At 37.9% G+C, this 18,159-nt stretch overlaps 1 pseudogene; it reads right to left on the bottom strand.

Moving 5' to 3' along the window:
- Positions 1–5,102: 5,102 nt before the first annotated feature.
- Positions 5,103–15,585, bottom strand: LOC139734689 (uncharacterized; annotated as a pseudogene).
- Positions 15,586–18,159: the final 2,574 nt, after the last annotated feature.

Raw genomic sequence — 18,159 nt, 5'->3', positions numbered from 1 at the left:
GTTTACCAATCAATAATGGGAGGTTTAAAACAAATAAATGTAGAGGACAGTGATATTGAATGCCCATGTTGTGAATTAAAAGTTAGAGGGGATGAATTTCACTACATTTTTGTTTGCCCTTTTTATGGAAGAAAGGCAGAAACATTTAGGTTGTCAATTGTCCAAAGGCAACCCCAGTACATTGCATATGGAAAGTATATTTAACAGATTCAGTTTTAAGCATTTAAAGAATCTTGTGCGTTTCATACAAATTATAATCCAGCATTTTGAATTGATTCCAAAGGCAAACAGGCTTAGTCCTGATCCTGTACATAACGTGTATTTTAAAAGCGTAGTTACTCGTAGTGGTAGACAAACCAAACCACGTGATATCCTAGATCTGTAGCCATCATTTCGTATACGTTCAGTAGTTTGTAGCCTACAGTATTTTATTTGTACTTGCCAGTTTTTATCACAGTATTATATTCTGTGTATTATAACTATGTATAGCCATTGTATTATACTTTTGAACATGTGTTGTACTCTCATACCCCTGAAGGGGGTCGACAGAGATAATAACAATATCAAAACATATCAAAATATATCTGAACGGAAAAAAGAAGAAGAAAAAAAATTAACAACAAAAAACGACGTGAGGTCAAGGAGGAATGATCCGATCCACAAGGATCGAATCTGTCTGCCCAGTACAGGGACCCCCGAAGTGAAGTCGAGACGTATAAATTAAGATATGTGTGAGTGCATGCCATATAACAAAGGGAGTTCAGGTAGTAATCATTACAACAACTGGAATTGCTTCAAAAGGGTGAATAACTCTGTTGGCGATACTAATGTAATAATCCGTATAGCAACAACAAAACAACAGTGCCATCTCCGAAGGCCATCTTCCCCAGGAACTGATGTCTCCGTTGCTGCGGGGATGGTCAGAAACTTTGATTGAATCGGCCAAATTGTTGGTCAGTTGCGGCCAAATTGTAGGTCAGTTGTGGTATCTTATATACAACATTGTAGATGAGGCCCAATAGTACGGCAACAAACACATACCGGAAATCGTACTACCTGCAAATCCACTCTTCATGCACTTTTATTACATTTTTTAAGACTGTAAAACACTATCAGGTTTAAATATCTAAATATAAAGTAATTTTGACACATGTTTATTGTTTATGTTAGTGTTAGATTATCATAAAAGCGCGAATGTAAACATGAATAAAAAACGTTAATTTTGAAAAGTGATACATGCATTATTTCTAAGACCCTAATCATCTCTGTCTCATCATTTTTAGGTTTATGTTCGTTATATTCCGAAGGTTTGTTAAACAGAGAGTTAAATAAGGTTAGTTATTCCGAAATACACCTTTATACCTAGATGTTCATTAATCCGAAAATGGAACAGGGTTCGTTAATACCAACAGTTTTGTGGAATGAATTATTCCGAAGAGTTGTTATTCCAAAGGTTCCGTCATCCTAAAATGAAATGAGGTTCGTTATTCCGAATGTTTGTTTATACGAACACGGACGAATGTTCGTTAATCTGAAAATGAAAAGATGGTGCGTAAACTGAACGAACCCATGGGATTCAGACGAGCCTTTCATATTTTTCATGTTGCTACGGATTGACGAAACTTCCGAACAACAAGCTTCATTTCTTTTTTGGATTAACAAACCTTCGGAATAACAAACTTTCGGAAAAACAAATCTTCGGAAAAACGAACTTTCAGAACAACGAATTGTACCACGTTTAGCATAAATAACAAACCTGCTTTGGCAACCACAACGATAACCTGACTTTGTATCGACCACACGTCATGTGACAATGAAAAATGCAGGGCAATTAGGTAACACAAAATACTTCACCTAGGTGTGTTTATAATATACGTTAAATCTATGGTGCCGCAATGGTTCATCACAATGACCATCTAACCTGTCTACAACGGTTTCTTGTCTGTAGGCCTAACGACTGCGATTCGTGTTTTCCTTGGGCGGGGTTCGGACCCTCCATCCCACCCCCCTCCTTAGCAGGCAGGGCTCGCCTAAACAAAATCGAGTTTTTAAGTTAAAAGAAATCCCCTCCCTTTGGTCATACCACCTGGTCATACGCAGCACGGGTGAGGGCCGCTAATTACCCCATCCGCAAAATGTTCCCCCTTTTTTTTTTCTTTATCGACGCAGATATTATATTTTCAGAAAAAAAAAATTGAGCGGTAATGAGAAAATCACTCACCAATCATAGAATTTAGTTTATTTTTGTTTCGTTTTTCATTTGAATAGATAACCAATTCCCTCAAAAGTGTACACCAGATCCTACAATTTCAAGTCTAAATAATGCGCAGCAGACATCCCCCTCCCACCCCAGTCCTCCGTCTGCATGGCCGCTGCGCTGAAGATTTTTCAAAAACTTTGATCAGTCAAAATAAATGAAAGAATTACACAACAGAGAATTTCGTTTGTTTTTGCTTCTAGTAATTTGAATGAATAACCATGCGACTTATCGTCTCTTTTTTTCACTCAAAATTTTCTAATATTCCATCCAAAGTGTGCACCAGACCGTGAGACGGTTGAACTTCAATTCTATAACAAAGCTAATGCTCACTCGTCTGGGAAGGGGATTCCCCTTCCACACCCTCCATCTGCTGCCCGTATATAAGATGGTAGATGTTCGGGATGACAATAACCCAGAGATAATCTCATCTTCTACATGTTCTAAATATTCCTGTACACCCATATAAATCAATATGGTGATATTAGAAAAAAAGAAACCGCTCTGTTTTTTATGCTTTAATTCAAATTTTGTAATAAAATCTAACACATAATAGGAAACAGGATGACCAACTGAATAAATCTTGTGCATATTATTCATATCATTTTCCCTCTATGGAGGGATACTTTATTCATTCATTTGCAAACATTATGTCAATGATTGCAATCACTTCATAACACAATTTGAATGAATACATACACAAAGAGAGTCATAAAATACTTTGCTGTTTTTCAGTTTTCGATAATTCTTTTCAAAACAATAAGTATTCCAATCGAAATCAATGTTTGATGATTTTTTTTTACCAAAGTATTATTATACAGCTATAACTTTTCTTTTACTGGTACATGGCTATTGCAAAATTGTTTCGATTTTGTTATGGGTGATTCATATGTATATTCATTGCTCTTTGTTACATACGAATTATCATCACAATTTGATGAACGTTTTCATGACCGTCTATATTCACTTCTGATGTAAGTTCCATCCACACCTTTTGAGTTAAAAAAAAAAAATTACTCCACTAACAAATCGTCTGAATTGAGAACACGACAAATATAGACAAATACATCAAATTAAACATGTAAATGAAACGTACAAAAAAAAAAGAAACCCTCTTTCGATGGGATTTAGTGAAATAGATCTCCTCACCTTTTTTCGCTTAGAATTTCAAAGAAATCTGTAAACAATTTTATTTAATATATTGTGCCAGTAATATTTTTTTTTTTCCCCTGGAAGGGTAAAGCACTAAAGATACATAAACAACAACAGTGAAATTATCAATGATATGTGATAATTACCACTTTTCCATACACATTGTTAGATTTCTAATTTTACAAAAGCTTGACATGAGTTTCACCTCTTCTAATTTTGAAAACCAGTTGAATTGTTTAGATTCTGCAAGTTCTTTGTTAGAGGATTATGTTCAAGTATTTTACAAGGTCACAGTTACACTGTACTCTTGAATTGACACTGTTACTGCTTTTGCATCACATTTTGAGTTGGTTCAGCAATCCGCCGAAAGTGTTTGACTTCCCTGTGTAAAATTCATCTTTGTGATATGGCGGACTCTACTGAATTGACACACACACACAAAAAGATGGATCTGTTCGTTATTCCGAAGTTTCGTTATTCCGAAGGGTCGTTAATCCGAAACACGCAAAGTCCCTATACCTAGAGGTTCGTTAATCCGAAAATGAAAAAGGGTTCGTTAATCAGAAAATTTGTGGCGTTATTCCGAAGGTTCGTTATTCCGAAGACTGGTTAATCCGTAAATGAAATTCGGAACAATGAACCTTAGGAATAACGAATCTTAGGAATAAAGAGCCTTCGGAATAACGAACCTTCGGAATAAAGAGCTGTAACCAAAAAAGATAAGTGTCATTAACCGTGGCATTTTGCAGCCCCTCTGTATGGCCTCATTTGCTAAAAAAAGTAATACTCTTCATGTGACTGTTCCACTTTATCTTAAAGACCGTATACTTCACCTAGCCTATATACAATATTGTAAGTTTATAGATTATAATGTAGAAAAGAGGCAGCCCTGTCATATTCCCCACTTTCATTTCAAACTTGTCTGATATATCCATCCATTCTCTCCATGAGTAGTATACTTTCTTGATTCGTAACATATTTTCAGTTTCTTTTAATACAGTACTATTTCTTTTCTCTTTTTTTTTTGCAAATCTTTTTCAAATTGAAGAAAGTACTCAGTCATTTCTCATGTAACCCAGGGCATTATTACTATTCCATTCCATTATTCAGACAACTTGTCAATTTACTGCATAATATAGGTCTATCTCAACGGACAAGTCCTTGATAACATTATTTTAGTACATGATTAATAGTATATTTCATTGAATACATCTTTGAAATGATTGTTACTGGGAGCAACAAGTCGATTTTACATAATTATCTTCCGGCATTATCACCATTATTACTCCAAAGACATAGCAACCTTTATCAATTTACAGCGCATCAATGATCTCAACCTAACACTGCTTGCTATAAATAAAATGTAGCTTTACCTGATATCGAAAAACTGATCCCCCTTATACACAGCAAATGTGAACAGGCCACACAGTTTGAACATTAAGTTTTAGTTTGTATAGCATTCATCTATAGTACCAGCCAGGCATATAAATACAGATTTAAAAGAAAAAAAAATCGTCGAATACTGTATCTTACTGATTATAATGATACCATCAAGTCTGAATAAATTATACCTTTCTTGATAGATTCCTTTATTCGAGAGGTTAACAATCGGCAAGAAGAAAAATCAGTGATTATGGTTATACATACACGTATATACATATATATATATATATATATACACACACATATAATAGTTGAGCACTGTCAGTCATATTGCAGTTCACACTCTACTTACCTATATACATGATTTTGTTACAAATGCATTAACCCGATGACACCCTTGCGCAAATTTCCAGATGTGACATACTTTTTATATCTATTTGTATCCAAGAAAGGAGTAGATTCTCTCTTGAGACCTTTTGTAAGAACTAGACAACTTTTTCACCCTTTTAAAAACTTAATCAGTGCCTGGGGGCCAGGACAGCTGTTTGCCACCAATCACATGCATGTGGATGTGGTAGACCGACTGGCAGCCATGATCGCCGTCATTCACTACCAGGCGGTAGCCTTCAGAGAGACCTTCTTGCTCCGCCACCTTCTTGGCCGTGTACATCATCTCACCAAGTATCTTGAATTAAAATATTACAAGAACAAACAAGAATTAACAATCACGACAAATGAATGTACAAACATGCAGCCTGTATGTGGTACAAAATAACATCATAATTTTGCATAACACTATATCCTTCACCATACCCCTTCATATTTTATTCTTGGTAATTTTATTATACTAATGTTACTGCTTTATTCATCTCACGTTGATTTTATAAAGTTACATCAGGCTTTAAAATGTACAAGTGTATTTATGAAAACTAATTCTTAGATAATTGTCAAGTGTTTCAAGTGATGTCAAGGAATGTTTTTTTTTTTAATGTTTTAGAGCATTTCCTTCACTCTTTAAAATCGGTGCCAAGTAAAAATGTCAGGGGTAAATACGTCATTGGTAAAATTGTCCGGGGTAAATTAATGTCAGCTGGAAAACTGTCAGGAGATAGAATGTCTAAAGCAAAAATGCCCGCAGTGATAGGCAAAAGAAAGACAGAAAAAAACAAAATTGATTATGTCTAGAACAAACTTAAATTGCTGATATGGCAGAGCTATATATGACTGTGTCAGAAACAAGGATGAAAAAATCGACAACAAAATATATATATATGCTGTAACATTGTCCACCATTGGCGGAAGCGTCTGTTTCACCTGCCACGTCAATTTCTTTCTTTTTTCTTTTCTTAAAAAATAGTCAAGTGGAAAGTAAACTTGTAGGCAGTAATAGTACATGAATGGAGAAAAGTATACATGTATACACGTATTTCAAAACTACGTGATCCTGAGAGGTATAAAGCCAAAAACCTTCGGAATAACGAACTTTATTTCATTTCCGGCTTGACCACTGTAACCTTTCTAAATAACGAAACTCATTTCATTTCGGATTAACAGACCTTCGAAATAACGAATCTCATTTCCGACTAAGGAAGCTTCGAATTAACGAACCTTCGGAATAACAAACCTTATTTGATTTATGGGTTAACGTACCGTCGAAATAACGAATCTTATTTCATTTTCGGATTAACAAACCTTCGGAATGGCACACGCTACAAGTGTTTGGATTAGCAAATCTCAAGGTATTATAGGGAGTTTGTGTGTTTCAGAATAACGACCCTTATAGAAATAACGAATCTTATTTCATTTTTTAAACAGTCATATTGTGTGTAGAAAAAATGAAACTCAATTACGAGAGATAAAGCCAAAGAGTAATGAGATTTTTTTTATTTTCATAATGTTTGGTATAAACAAATCTAAGTCAAATATGTTGACCATGGATTGAGCGCATGATGCAGCTCTCCTCTGTGCTCTCCATTCAGCATTGATCGTGAGTGATTTATTGACCTGGCCTTTGTTTTAAAGTTGTATCATCTTGAAGAACTAAGCTCAGAGATTCTGCAGGACTTATTAGAAGACATATCTGCATTAAATGGAAGAGAATTTTGAAGAAACTTTATTTGTGAACCACGTCAGTTTCTTTGAGTTTGTACTGGAGCCATGTTTAGCTGCAGAACCTGCAACAGCTCCTCCAGTACCTGGCCATGCATTGTTTGGACCTACAACACCAGCACCTGTGGAATAAAAGCATCAGTCTGGTCTTCTGACAATGAGTCCTATTCATCCTGTTTTGGTTGCTACCCTTGGCATTTTAGCCTTGTTGAATGTGGAAGGGGAATGTGCTAATTTCCCATCCTTGCATCACATTGTGCAGCAGCCATTCACAAGGAAACAGTTTCTTCAAAGAAGAATTGCCTATTATGCGAATGGGTCAGCGACCTTCTAATGTCAGCTGCTGAGGGATGGTGATGTACACCCTAACCCAGGTCCTGATGAGTATGAATTCAACAGGGAATCAACATGCAAATCATTATGTCAATCACAATATACTTCGCAAGATTTATTGGAGCTGCAGCATGGAAGTACTTATCTCCTGCCTAAACATGTGTATGCTACAATCAAGACACTTGGATTGAATTGCATAAAACCCACAAGGCGAAGCAAGCGAGGTGGGGCAAAAACCAGAAGTTGGCGCCACCAACGGGGTACAGCTCCTAGTCCAACTAGTTCTTTCAGCAGTAGCACTAACATCACACATTCTGCTGCTCAACTTACATGTAATCCTCCCAAAGATACTCCAATCTCTGTTATCACTTCATCAAGGCGTTGTGTCAAGCATCATAAAAAAATAGGCAGTTCAGTAATCTGACTAAGATTATTCCTCAGTCTTCTTTTGCAAGTTATTTCAAGCTATAATGATGCTCTCTCAATGTGCGTTCCCTGCGCAATAAGTCAATCGCAGTGTTTGATTATTGATAGTAAGGCAGATTTGTATGCTTTCACAGGAACTTGGCTCACCGACAAAGATTCGGCTATTATTGGTGATGTTGTTCCTACCGGTTACAAATTCAGTCACAGGCCTAGAACAGGCCGTCGGGGAGGTGGTACAGCATTGATGTATAGAGATTGTTTGCACGTTAAGAAAGTAGATGACGGTGAAAAACAATCATTTGAATTCAGTGTGCATAATTTTTCATTTCATTTCATTTCATTTATTTCATTTCCAACAACATTTTCATACACAAAATAACACAACATCAATACAATGTCGTAACAAAGAAAAATACATGAAGTTAACAATAATACGCATGAAAAAAAGCAAGAGAATATTGAATCAAAACTAAAGTTGCAGGAAATGGAGGAGACATGCTATAATAGCATGACATAATATAAGAGACATGACATAATATCACTATCAACTCTTTTCAGTTAAGAATTATCAATTTGTACAGACCACCTTATTCTGAACAACACCGAATTTCATTTGGAGTTTTCTTGCATGAGTTCAGTGAGTTTCTGCAACCACACCTCTTTTGTAAAATCCCTTTTATAGTAACAGGTGATTTCAATGTTCATGTTGATGTGAATGATAATTTGGATGCGATAGCTCTCCGAGAATTGCTTGAGTCTGTTAGCTGTATACAGCATGTAGATGTCAGTACTCATACTCATGGTCATACTTTAGATCTTATCATCAGTAGAAGTTTAGATGACATAGTTGTTGGAAAGCCTTGGGCTGATTCACTGGTTTCCGATCATATGTCAGTCATGTGTCAGTGAGAACACAAAAACCATCAGTAAAAGTAAAGAAAGTTATGTGTCGTAAAATTGCATCAATTGATTTTGACACTTTTCAGAATGATTTGAGAGCAAGCGATCTCAGTACTTGCATGTGTGATGATTTAGATGAATTGGTCTCATTATATGAAAACTCTTTGACATCTGTTCTTGATAAACATGCACCATTTGTAACAAAATATGAGTGAGAGGCCCAAAACACCTTGGTTCAATGAAGACATTTGGCAAATGAAACGAAAGAGACGTAAAGCAGAAAAGAAGTGGATGAAGAGCCACAACAAATGTGATCATGATGATTATAAGAGTATACGGAATATGACTTTGTCTTTAATGAATCGTGCTAGACAAGATTATTATAATGAATGCATAACTGAGAATGCTGCTGATCAGAAAAAGTTGTTTCATATTGCAAAGTCTTTGTTAAATATTATGAAGAAGTCCATAGTTGATTTACCACCACACATTGATACTGAAAATTTTGTAAATGAGTTGGGTATGTATTTTGAGCAGAAAGTAGTGAAAATGTGTGAAGACATTCAGTCGAAAATAGCAGATGGATTCCCCAACCAATCTTCTTATTCAGAAGTTCAAAATAAGTTGTCACAGTTTTCTCCGTTATGTGCACATGATGTGCAAATGTTGGTTCTGAAGTTAAACAAGAAGACATGTATATTGGATCCAATACCCACAAAGCTGGTTGTAAGGAACATTGATATCTTATTGCCAGTTCTTACAAAAATTATCATCCTGTCTCTGACATAATTGGAAGTTGGCTATAGTTAGACCATTATTGAAAAAGCCCGGTGCAGATTTACAGTTTTCAAATTGTAGACCCGTTAGTAATTTGCAATATGTGTCCAAACTGGTTGAAGCAGCAGAAGAAGGTCAAATTCAGCAACATCTTGTAACCAATGATTTACTACCACCAATGCAGTCAGCATATAGACAAAACCACAGCACAGAAACAGCCCCATTAAAGGTGAAAAATGATTTGCTGTTAGCAATGAATAAGCAACAGGTGGTATTTTTGGTTCTACTGGACATGAGTGCAGCTTTTGATTTAATTAGACACGACATTCTTGTGAATGTTCTCCAAACACATTTTGGAATAACTGACAGGGCATTGTCATGGTTTGAGTCCTATTTGAATGTCATAGGAGACAGAGGGTTCAGGTCGATTCCAGTATGTCCAAGGAGTTTGATGTACCCTGGGGTGTGCCCCAAGGCTCCTGCCTGGGTCCCCTTCTCTTTACTTTGTATGCTAGTAGGTTGTTCCATGAAATCCAACACAATTTCCCAGAAGTAATGTGTCATACCTATGCGGATGATACACAGCTGTACATATCTTTTTCACCTACTGCAGTAGATGAGAATTATTCTGTGCCCATTATAGAGCGATGTATTGTGCATCTTCACAGATGGTTATTATCCAACAATATTCTACTTAATGATAAGAAAATCAAATTTGTAATATGTGGCACTCAACAGCAAGTTTCAAAACTACGCACTGAAAGCCTGAAAGTGATTGATATTGATATTTATCCTGTTGATTCAGCACGGAATCTGGGAGTGTGGTTTGATTCACGCCTAGCTTTTGACAGACATATCTCTGAAGTATGTAAAAATTCATTTTATAATTTGTTTAATATTGCACATATTCGGAAGCATTTGACGCGGGAAAGTACTGAAAAAATCATCCATGCGTTTGTCACAAGCAGATTGGATTATTGTAACAGTTTATTTTATGGCTTATTAATACCTGATAATCAATTTTAGGTAAACTACAAAAGGTGCAAAATGCATGTGCTAGATTAGTTTGTAATTCTCCTCGTTTTTCTCATTGTCGTCCATTACTACGTGCATTGCATTAGTTGCCTGTAAAGCAGAGAATCATATTTAAAACTCTGCTAATTGTATATAGAGCTATTCAGCACCAGCACCAGGAACTTGTAGAGTTAAAAACATCATTTCAAACATTTTATCATCTTCGAAGTTCACGGGATCAAACATTATTGAAATATCCACTGGGGAAATCAAAAGTTACTCTTGGTGACAGGGCATTTTTGTACGCTGCACCAAAATTATGGAATAATCTCCCTTTGTTTGTAAGACAAGCAGTTACAATCAATGAGTTTAAGGCCAGGTTAAAAAGTCATCTCTTGAAGTAATGTATTTTCTGTTTGAATTTCCTGTATGCATGTCATTTTGTAATGCGCAGTAGAGTATATTATTATAGTAGCTGCGCAATATAAATGTCCTTTATTATTATTATTATCATTATTATTATTATTATCATGTTAATATTTCTCATGACAGATTTTTGAAATTGGCCGATAAGGTCAGATTTGAGAAATTACATAAACGAATCAATGTGTGCCAGTCTAATGATACTGGACAAAAATATTTGGAATGTATCATAGACAACGCTCCGACTCGTGGAGCGTGCTTATTGATAATTTATGAGGAGAGGCCTTGTCATTTTACATCTGGCATAATTACCCATGATATTCTTTTCCTGGACATTTTTAGCCCGACATTATTTTTACTCTTGATATTTTTCCACTAATGTATTTGAAAGGGACATTTTTCCTCGACATATTATTTACCCCTGATAATTTCCATAACGTTTCACCCCTTACATTTAATTTTTACTTTTAATATTTTCCCGGACATATTAGCCCTCGACTTTATACCCCTGACATTTTTACCCGAGACATTTCACCTCACATACTTCGCCTTTCATATGTCATTAAACTCCCCCAACATTATTGCCCCTGGATATTTATCCTGATATTTTTTATGTTACATATCTACCCCTGACACCTTTTGTCACCATAAATATTACTCTTCATGCCTTTCTCCTGAAACATTTGCTCTTGACATTATCAACAAAAGAAGGCCGATGAAAATTTTCCCATGACATATTTAGCCATGCATGACATTTTACCCCCTGACATTCATTATACCTGTGACAGTGTTTCCTCGTACATTTACTTTTGATGTTTTTTGCCATGACACATAATACCTGTGGCATATTCCGCAATATAATTCACCCCTGACATTTTTCACCCTTGACAATATTTCTTATCTTTGACAATTTACTTTTTTTTTACAGCTGATATCTTTTTTCTCCTTAGTGACATATTAAGCACTGACATTTTTTTTGTTCCGAACCTGAAATGCATAAAAATATTCGTGTTTGTTTGTTGTTGTTGTTTTTTCGCTTAGAATTAAGCCTACTAAAGTATATATTATTATCATGATTCAACAGGCACCGAACTGCTTCGCATGAGATTGATGCAAGAATTATTTGATAGAGGAATGTTTGTCTTTCTTTCTAGTTAATATCAGTCGTTCAGGAGAGAAATGCTATAACACAAATCAATATTAAGTACTTACAGATATGACATGTATCACTAGCCCATTTTCATCACGATAGAACATACTGAAAAAACAACAAAAATCAAAAGGCAACTATAACATTTGCCATTATAATTACGTATTTGCATCTCCGTAATGGACAGCATCTTTAAAGAGGGCTATTACGTGAGCACTGCTGAAATTCATTGTTATCTCGGTATAGCATCAAATTACATTAAAATATCAAAGCCAAATTCCTTGTAACAAAGAATGAACATCCCCCCTCCCCCCCCCCCCCGAAAAAAAAAGAACCAACCGGAATATGCTCCTTCTTAGCTGCTGAGATCCCAGTGATTGAGTCTTTGGGATGACGAGGAAGTGGCTTGGAGCGCGAGGGTTTCTGTTCCTGATCGCAATTGTCTGTGAAGAAAAAAGTATTACAGCAAAACAGGCGCGCCGGAAGCAGTTTTGGATTGGGGGGCAAACATTGGAGGGGGGCTCAAGATTAGACCATGCATATGTTTACACAATATACACATACACACAGCACACACACGCACCACGCACACACATCTATTATATATATAATATATATATATATTATATATTAGTATATATATATATATATATGTATATATGTGTGTGTGTGTAAAGTGGCGTACGGTGGGGTCGAAACATGGGGGGAACCATAAAGTAATTTTGACGGTCTGTATGCTTGTGCGTGTGTGCGTGAGCAATAATGGGACTACAATACATTACGGAATGTGATAACATTCAACAACGCAGTCATTGAGGAACATTGTAAGTTTTCCTTACATGGATTATGGAATGACGGTGTGAAACGATCGACAAATTATATACTGTCAGCAACATAAGGTGAATGGCATAACAATAAAATGCGAGCGAGCGAGCTTGAAAATTTTGATATTCTGCAGTTCCAAAACTGGAGTTTTGTAGCTATATATTTCGTTTTGGAAATAAATGGGAGCGCATCGGGCGCAACTGCTGGCAATTATTGGGCAGCAACATTAGGAAAATGGCATAACAATTCAATGCGAGCGAGCGAAGCGAGCAAGCTTGAAAATTTTGACATTCTACAGTCCCAAAAAGGGGTTTGTAGCTACAGTATATCTTTCACTTTGGAAATTAATGGAGCGGCGCATCGGGCGCAACTGCTGGCAATTATTGGCAGCAACATTAGGAGAATGGCATAACGATTCAATGCGAGCGAGCAAAGCGAGCGAGCTTGAGAATTTTGACATTTTACAGTCCAAAAACTCCCGTTTATCTTTCGCTTTGGAAATTAAGGGGGGGGGGCATCGGGCGCAACTGCTGGCAATTACTGGCAGTAACGTTAGGAGAGTGGCATAACGATTCAATGCGAGCGAGCGAAGCGAGCGAGCTTTAAAATTTTGACATGTTACAGTCCAAAAACTCCCGTTTGTAGCTATATCTTTCGCTTTGGAAATTAAGGGGGGGGGCATCGGGCGCAACTGCTGGCAATACTGGCAGCAACGTTAGGAGAGTGGCATAACGATTCAATGCCAAAAACTCCCGTTTGTAGCTATATTTTATCTTTCGCTTTGGAAATTAAGGGGTGGGGGCATCGGGCGCAACTACTGGCAATTACTGTCAGCAACATTAAGAGAATCTCATAACGATTCAAAGCGAGCGAGCTTGAAAATTTTGACATTCTAGAGTCCAACAACTGCCCGTCGGAGCTATGTTTTTCGCTTTAGAAATTAAGGGGAAGGCGCACCGGGCTCAACTGCTGGATGCGAGCGAGCGAAGCGAGCGAGCTTGAAAATTTTTGACATTTTACAGTCCAAAAGCTGCCGTTTGTAGCCATATTTTTCCCTTTTATTCATATATATATACATATCTATTTTATTTTCTTTGTTTATTCATTTATTTTTATTATTATTATTATTATTTTTTTTTGGGGGGGGGGGGGGGGCAAAAATGCGTTTTGCCCCCCCCCCCCACTTTTTGGATGGGCCTAATAATATCTGGTACCAGTACAGTCGGATGATAAGGATCATCGTGTGATTTCATGCATACTTTTCTTCAAAAAGAACAAAATATCAAAGGGGGAGCGCTCTCATCGGCGGCGCCCGGGGTTGCGCTGAAAGCAAGTATTTACATTTGGAGCCCGCACAAAGAGGAGATGGTTGAAAACAAACTGCTGAAGTCCAAAAAGGGTTCATGTGAACATTGTCAATGTTTGCGCACAAACGATGACTTCACCTAACGGGATGGAATTTACATTTTCACACTTTCACGCAATTTCACGCAATGAGACTTTAGCAATCGTCACTGGAGTAGCTACATAGCCTTAAGTGCTCTCTCTATATAATGCAATATACAAAATATACTTTGCACTGACAGTTTCTGGTTAAGACACTTTGGGCAGAGGTGACACCTAAGGAATTATTCACTGAGGAGTGAAGCCCCAGAGTAGAGAGTTCTTTTGGAGGCATGCACCAAGGACTATAATTTTAACCATGCAGAAACTCTAAATTAATCAAAGTATATTTGGGTTATATTTTGGATCAAAGCTATCAAAACGGGAGAATGGGGGAAAAGGCTAGGTGAGAAGTCGTGTAATGGATGCGATGTTGTAAAGGTATACACTGATCGTAAGAAGCAGACTGCTTTGTGATGTTATGGTTTTGTTCGAAAATGTTACATTTCACAGAGTGATCGGAACGATGCAGTGCGCTCTGTCAAAATTGCTTTGTAACGTCACAATAAGAGTGACGGTACGATGCAGCGCGCGATGTCAGAATCGCTTTGTGATGTCAGAAATTTTATTCACAATATTGCAGACTGATGGTACAAAGCTGTGCACATTGCAGAATTGCATTGTGGCATCATTTTGCAATAGTATTGTACTACATGTATTTGAAAAATGCCGTCATAGAAGTGACGTGTATTAGCAAAACAGTCATATGCCTACTCAATGGAGTGTCAAACATGCCAACATTCTGATAAATAACTAGCTGAAATATCTATAATCACGTGAAGCTCTTTCCTTTAACCAATCACTAGAGAATAAATTTTTGATAAAAAAATAATGCAAAATATCACTGAATACCCCTTCCAACACACACACACAAACACACACACACACACACACACACACACACACACACACACACACACACACGTTCGGAGAGCCTAATAAAAGAATACGATATACCAACTCCACACACTTATGACCGTGCACTACTACAAGTACCTCAATAACTTGCACGAGGAGACATTAATGGAAAATGATGGTGAACACGTTTTTATCACACTGGTGACTGCGGGGCCGTATTACCGACAACCAGTCGCCGCACAAAGGTATGGACAACAATTAACACTGCACTCAGAGATCATATGCCAACCATAAGTTGGCGCATCATATTGTAATCATGCCTCTTCAATACTTCGAGGATTATTGAATTCACTTACATTATCATCTTCATAGAGAATTTTAGCTGGAATCTCTTTTCGTATTATTTGACCGAAGACCGAATCCCCGCCGGGTTTGGTCGTCTGTGTTTTTGCCTGCTCGTCTGACATGATTCTGTCATTGGCCTCTTCCGTTTTTGATATACCCGGCAGCACATGCAAGATTACTATGGATTGTAGTATTGACCCGGTCCCGATATGATTACACTTTGTATTCGAGAACTATTGTGTACCTAAAGCTTTATCACCATCTCTAGTCAAGTACACACACAGCCGAAGAATCTCGACTTGAACGTATACGCTTGATGCGCATAATATTATTTGCTGACCGAGTTTACAGTTCGTTATTCCGAAAGTTTAACCCTCTGCATGCGTGCCACTTTATTACCTGTTCATAGGTTTGTGCGTGAAATGTGTCCACATTTGAATCATTGACATAGAACGGGTTAATCAAAAAATGAAGTAGCTTAAATTGATATTAAGTTTCGCAATTGGGATTCGAGGACTCTATAGAGTATTCTATGTTATACGCACTGTTTGTTCGTTGTGCTATTCGTGGTTCCTATATCAAAATTTATACCTCGAATGCGGGCAGCGAATGAACCGGCGCTCATTATTATTTTGTTCTCTGTTGTTTCAGTTAATGTTGCTTTAGTCCTTTAGTCGCGTGCATCAGGATCAGATACATACTGGTAAGGCCTACGTATGATACTAGTATACAAGGCCGAACGATCTTATCTTCGACAATCGTATACACCCGATGGCCAGGGACCCAAGATGATGACAAGACGAGGTACAGACGTGAGTGCACATAGTCCTGGTAATAATATAGTAAAGGTATATGATACGGAATCATTGCTAATGTAGACAAGCTATAGGAGCGCTTGGAAAAAAAAGTAAACTGTAATTTTATAATGAGATTAAATTAGATTTATTTTACAAACCGCAAATTAGGCCCTATGCGTCCGTTGCAATAACACCAACACACTGTGTGCTTTCACCACCATTATAACCGATATCTCGTTGCTGCGCGCTGAAAAAAAAAAATTATGATAATAAACTGGTCAGAAACTTTGATTGATTGTCCAGATCCGAATAAAGACATATCACAAGCTAATCTGCTTTCGATTATAATTTTAATGTTAACACTATAGGGCTTTTTACACTTGTAAAATTTTGCTTAGCCCCGGACCAACGGTGGGGCTAAGGGGGGGGGGGGGGGGGGGGGGGGGCTTAGCCCCACCGTTGGTACGGGACCATAGGCGTACCCAGGATTTTTTAGAGGGGGGTGTTCAGTGGCGTACCGTGGGTCAAGACATGGGGGGGGGCGCACCTCATGGAAGCAACATCAGAATTGCATAACTGTACAATTAAATGCGAGCGAGTGGAGCGAGCGAGCTTGAAAATTTTGACATTTTACAGTCCCTAAACTGCCGTTTGTAGCTATATAATAATATATGTATATATATATATATATATATATATATTTGCTTTGGAAATTAAGGGGGTTGCACCGGGTGCAACTGCTGGCAGTTGCTGGCAGTAACATCAGGAGAATGGTATAACGATTAAATGCGAGCGAGCGAAGCGAGCGAGCTTGAAAATTTTGACATTTTAAGTCCCCAAAATGCCGTTGGCAGCTATATTTTTTCGCTTTAGAAATTAAGGGGAGGGGGCGCACCGGGCGCAACTGCTGGTAATTACTGACAGCAACATCAGGAGAATGGCATAACGATTAAATGCGAGCGAGCGAAGCGAGCGAGCTTGAAAATTTTGACATTTTACAGTCACCAAACTGCCGTTTGTAGCTGTATTTTTTTCGCCTTAGAAATTAAAGGGAGGGGGCGCACCGGGCGCAACTGCTGGCAATTACTGACAGCAACATCAGGAGAATTGCATAACGATAAAATGCGAGCGAGCGAAGCGAACGAGCTTGAAAATTTTGACATTTTACAGTCCCCAAACTGCCGTTTGTAGCTATATTTTTTCGCTTTAGAAATTAAGGGGAGGGGGCGCACCGGGCGCAACTGCTGGTATTTACTGACAGCAACATCAGGATAATTGCATAACGATTAAATGCGAGCGAGCGAAGCGAGCGAGCTTGAAAATTTTGACATTTTACAGTCACCAAACTGCCGTTTGTAGCTATATTTTTTCGCTTTAGAAATTATGGGGAGGGGGCGCACCGGGCGCAACTGCCGGCAATTACTGACAGCAACATCAGGAGAAGTGCATAACGATTGAATGCGAGCGAGCGAAGCGAGCGAGCTTGAAAATTTTGACATTTTACAGTCCCCAAACTGCCGTTTGAAGCTATATTTTTTTCGCTTTAGAAATTCGGGGGGGGGGGGGGCGCACCGGGCGCAACTGCTGGCAATTACTGGCAGTAACATCAGGAGAATGGCATATAACGGTTAAATGCGAGCGAGCGAAGCGAGCGAGCTTGAAAATTTTGACATTTTACCGTCCAAAAACTGTCGTTTGTAGCTACATGTATATTTTTTCGCATTGGAGGGAGGGGGCGCCCGGTGCGCCCCCTGGATCCGCCACTGGTAGTCAAGGGTGTCGGTTTATGTTTATGATTGGGGGAGGTATGACCAGCGACGGGGCGTCGAAGTGACCAAGCGGGAGAAGGATGTCCAAAATCTGCACTTTATATAGAGCATCCCCTAATTTGTTTGTGTTTGTGAGTGTGTGTGTTTCATACAGATGGAAAAGTTAGGAAATAGCCAAGGTCAAGTCTTATTATTGGC

This window comes from Diadema antillarum, unplaced genomic scaffold (genome assembly GCF_040938485.1).
Source record: "Diadema antillarum isolate AM-2024a unplaced genomic scaffold, OU_Dant_1.0 seq00000541_RagTag, whole genome shotgun sequence".
In the NCBI taxonomy this organism is placed as follows: Eukaryota; Metazoa; Echinodermata; class Echinoidea; order Diadematoida; family Diadematidae; genus Diadema; species Diadema antillarum.
Note: the sequence above shows the minus strand (reverse complement) of the source record. Positions and strands in the feature narration are given on the sequence as shown.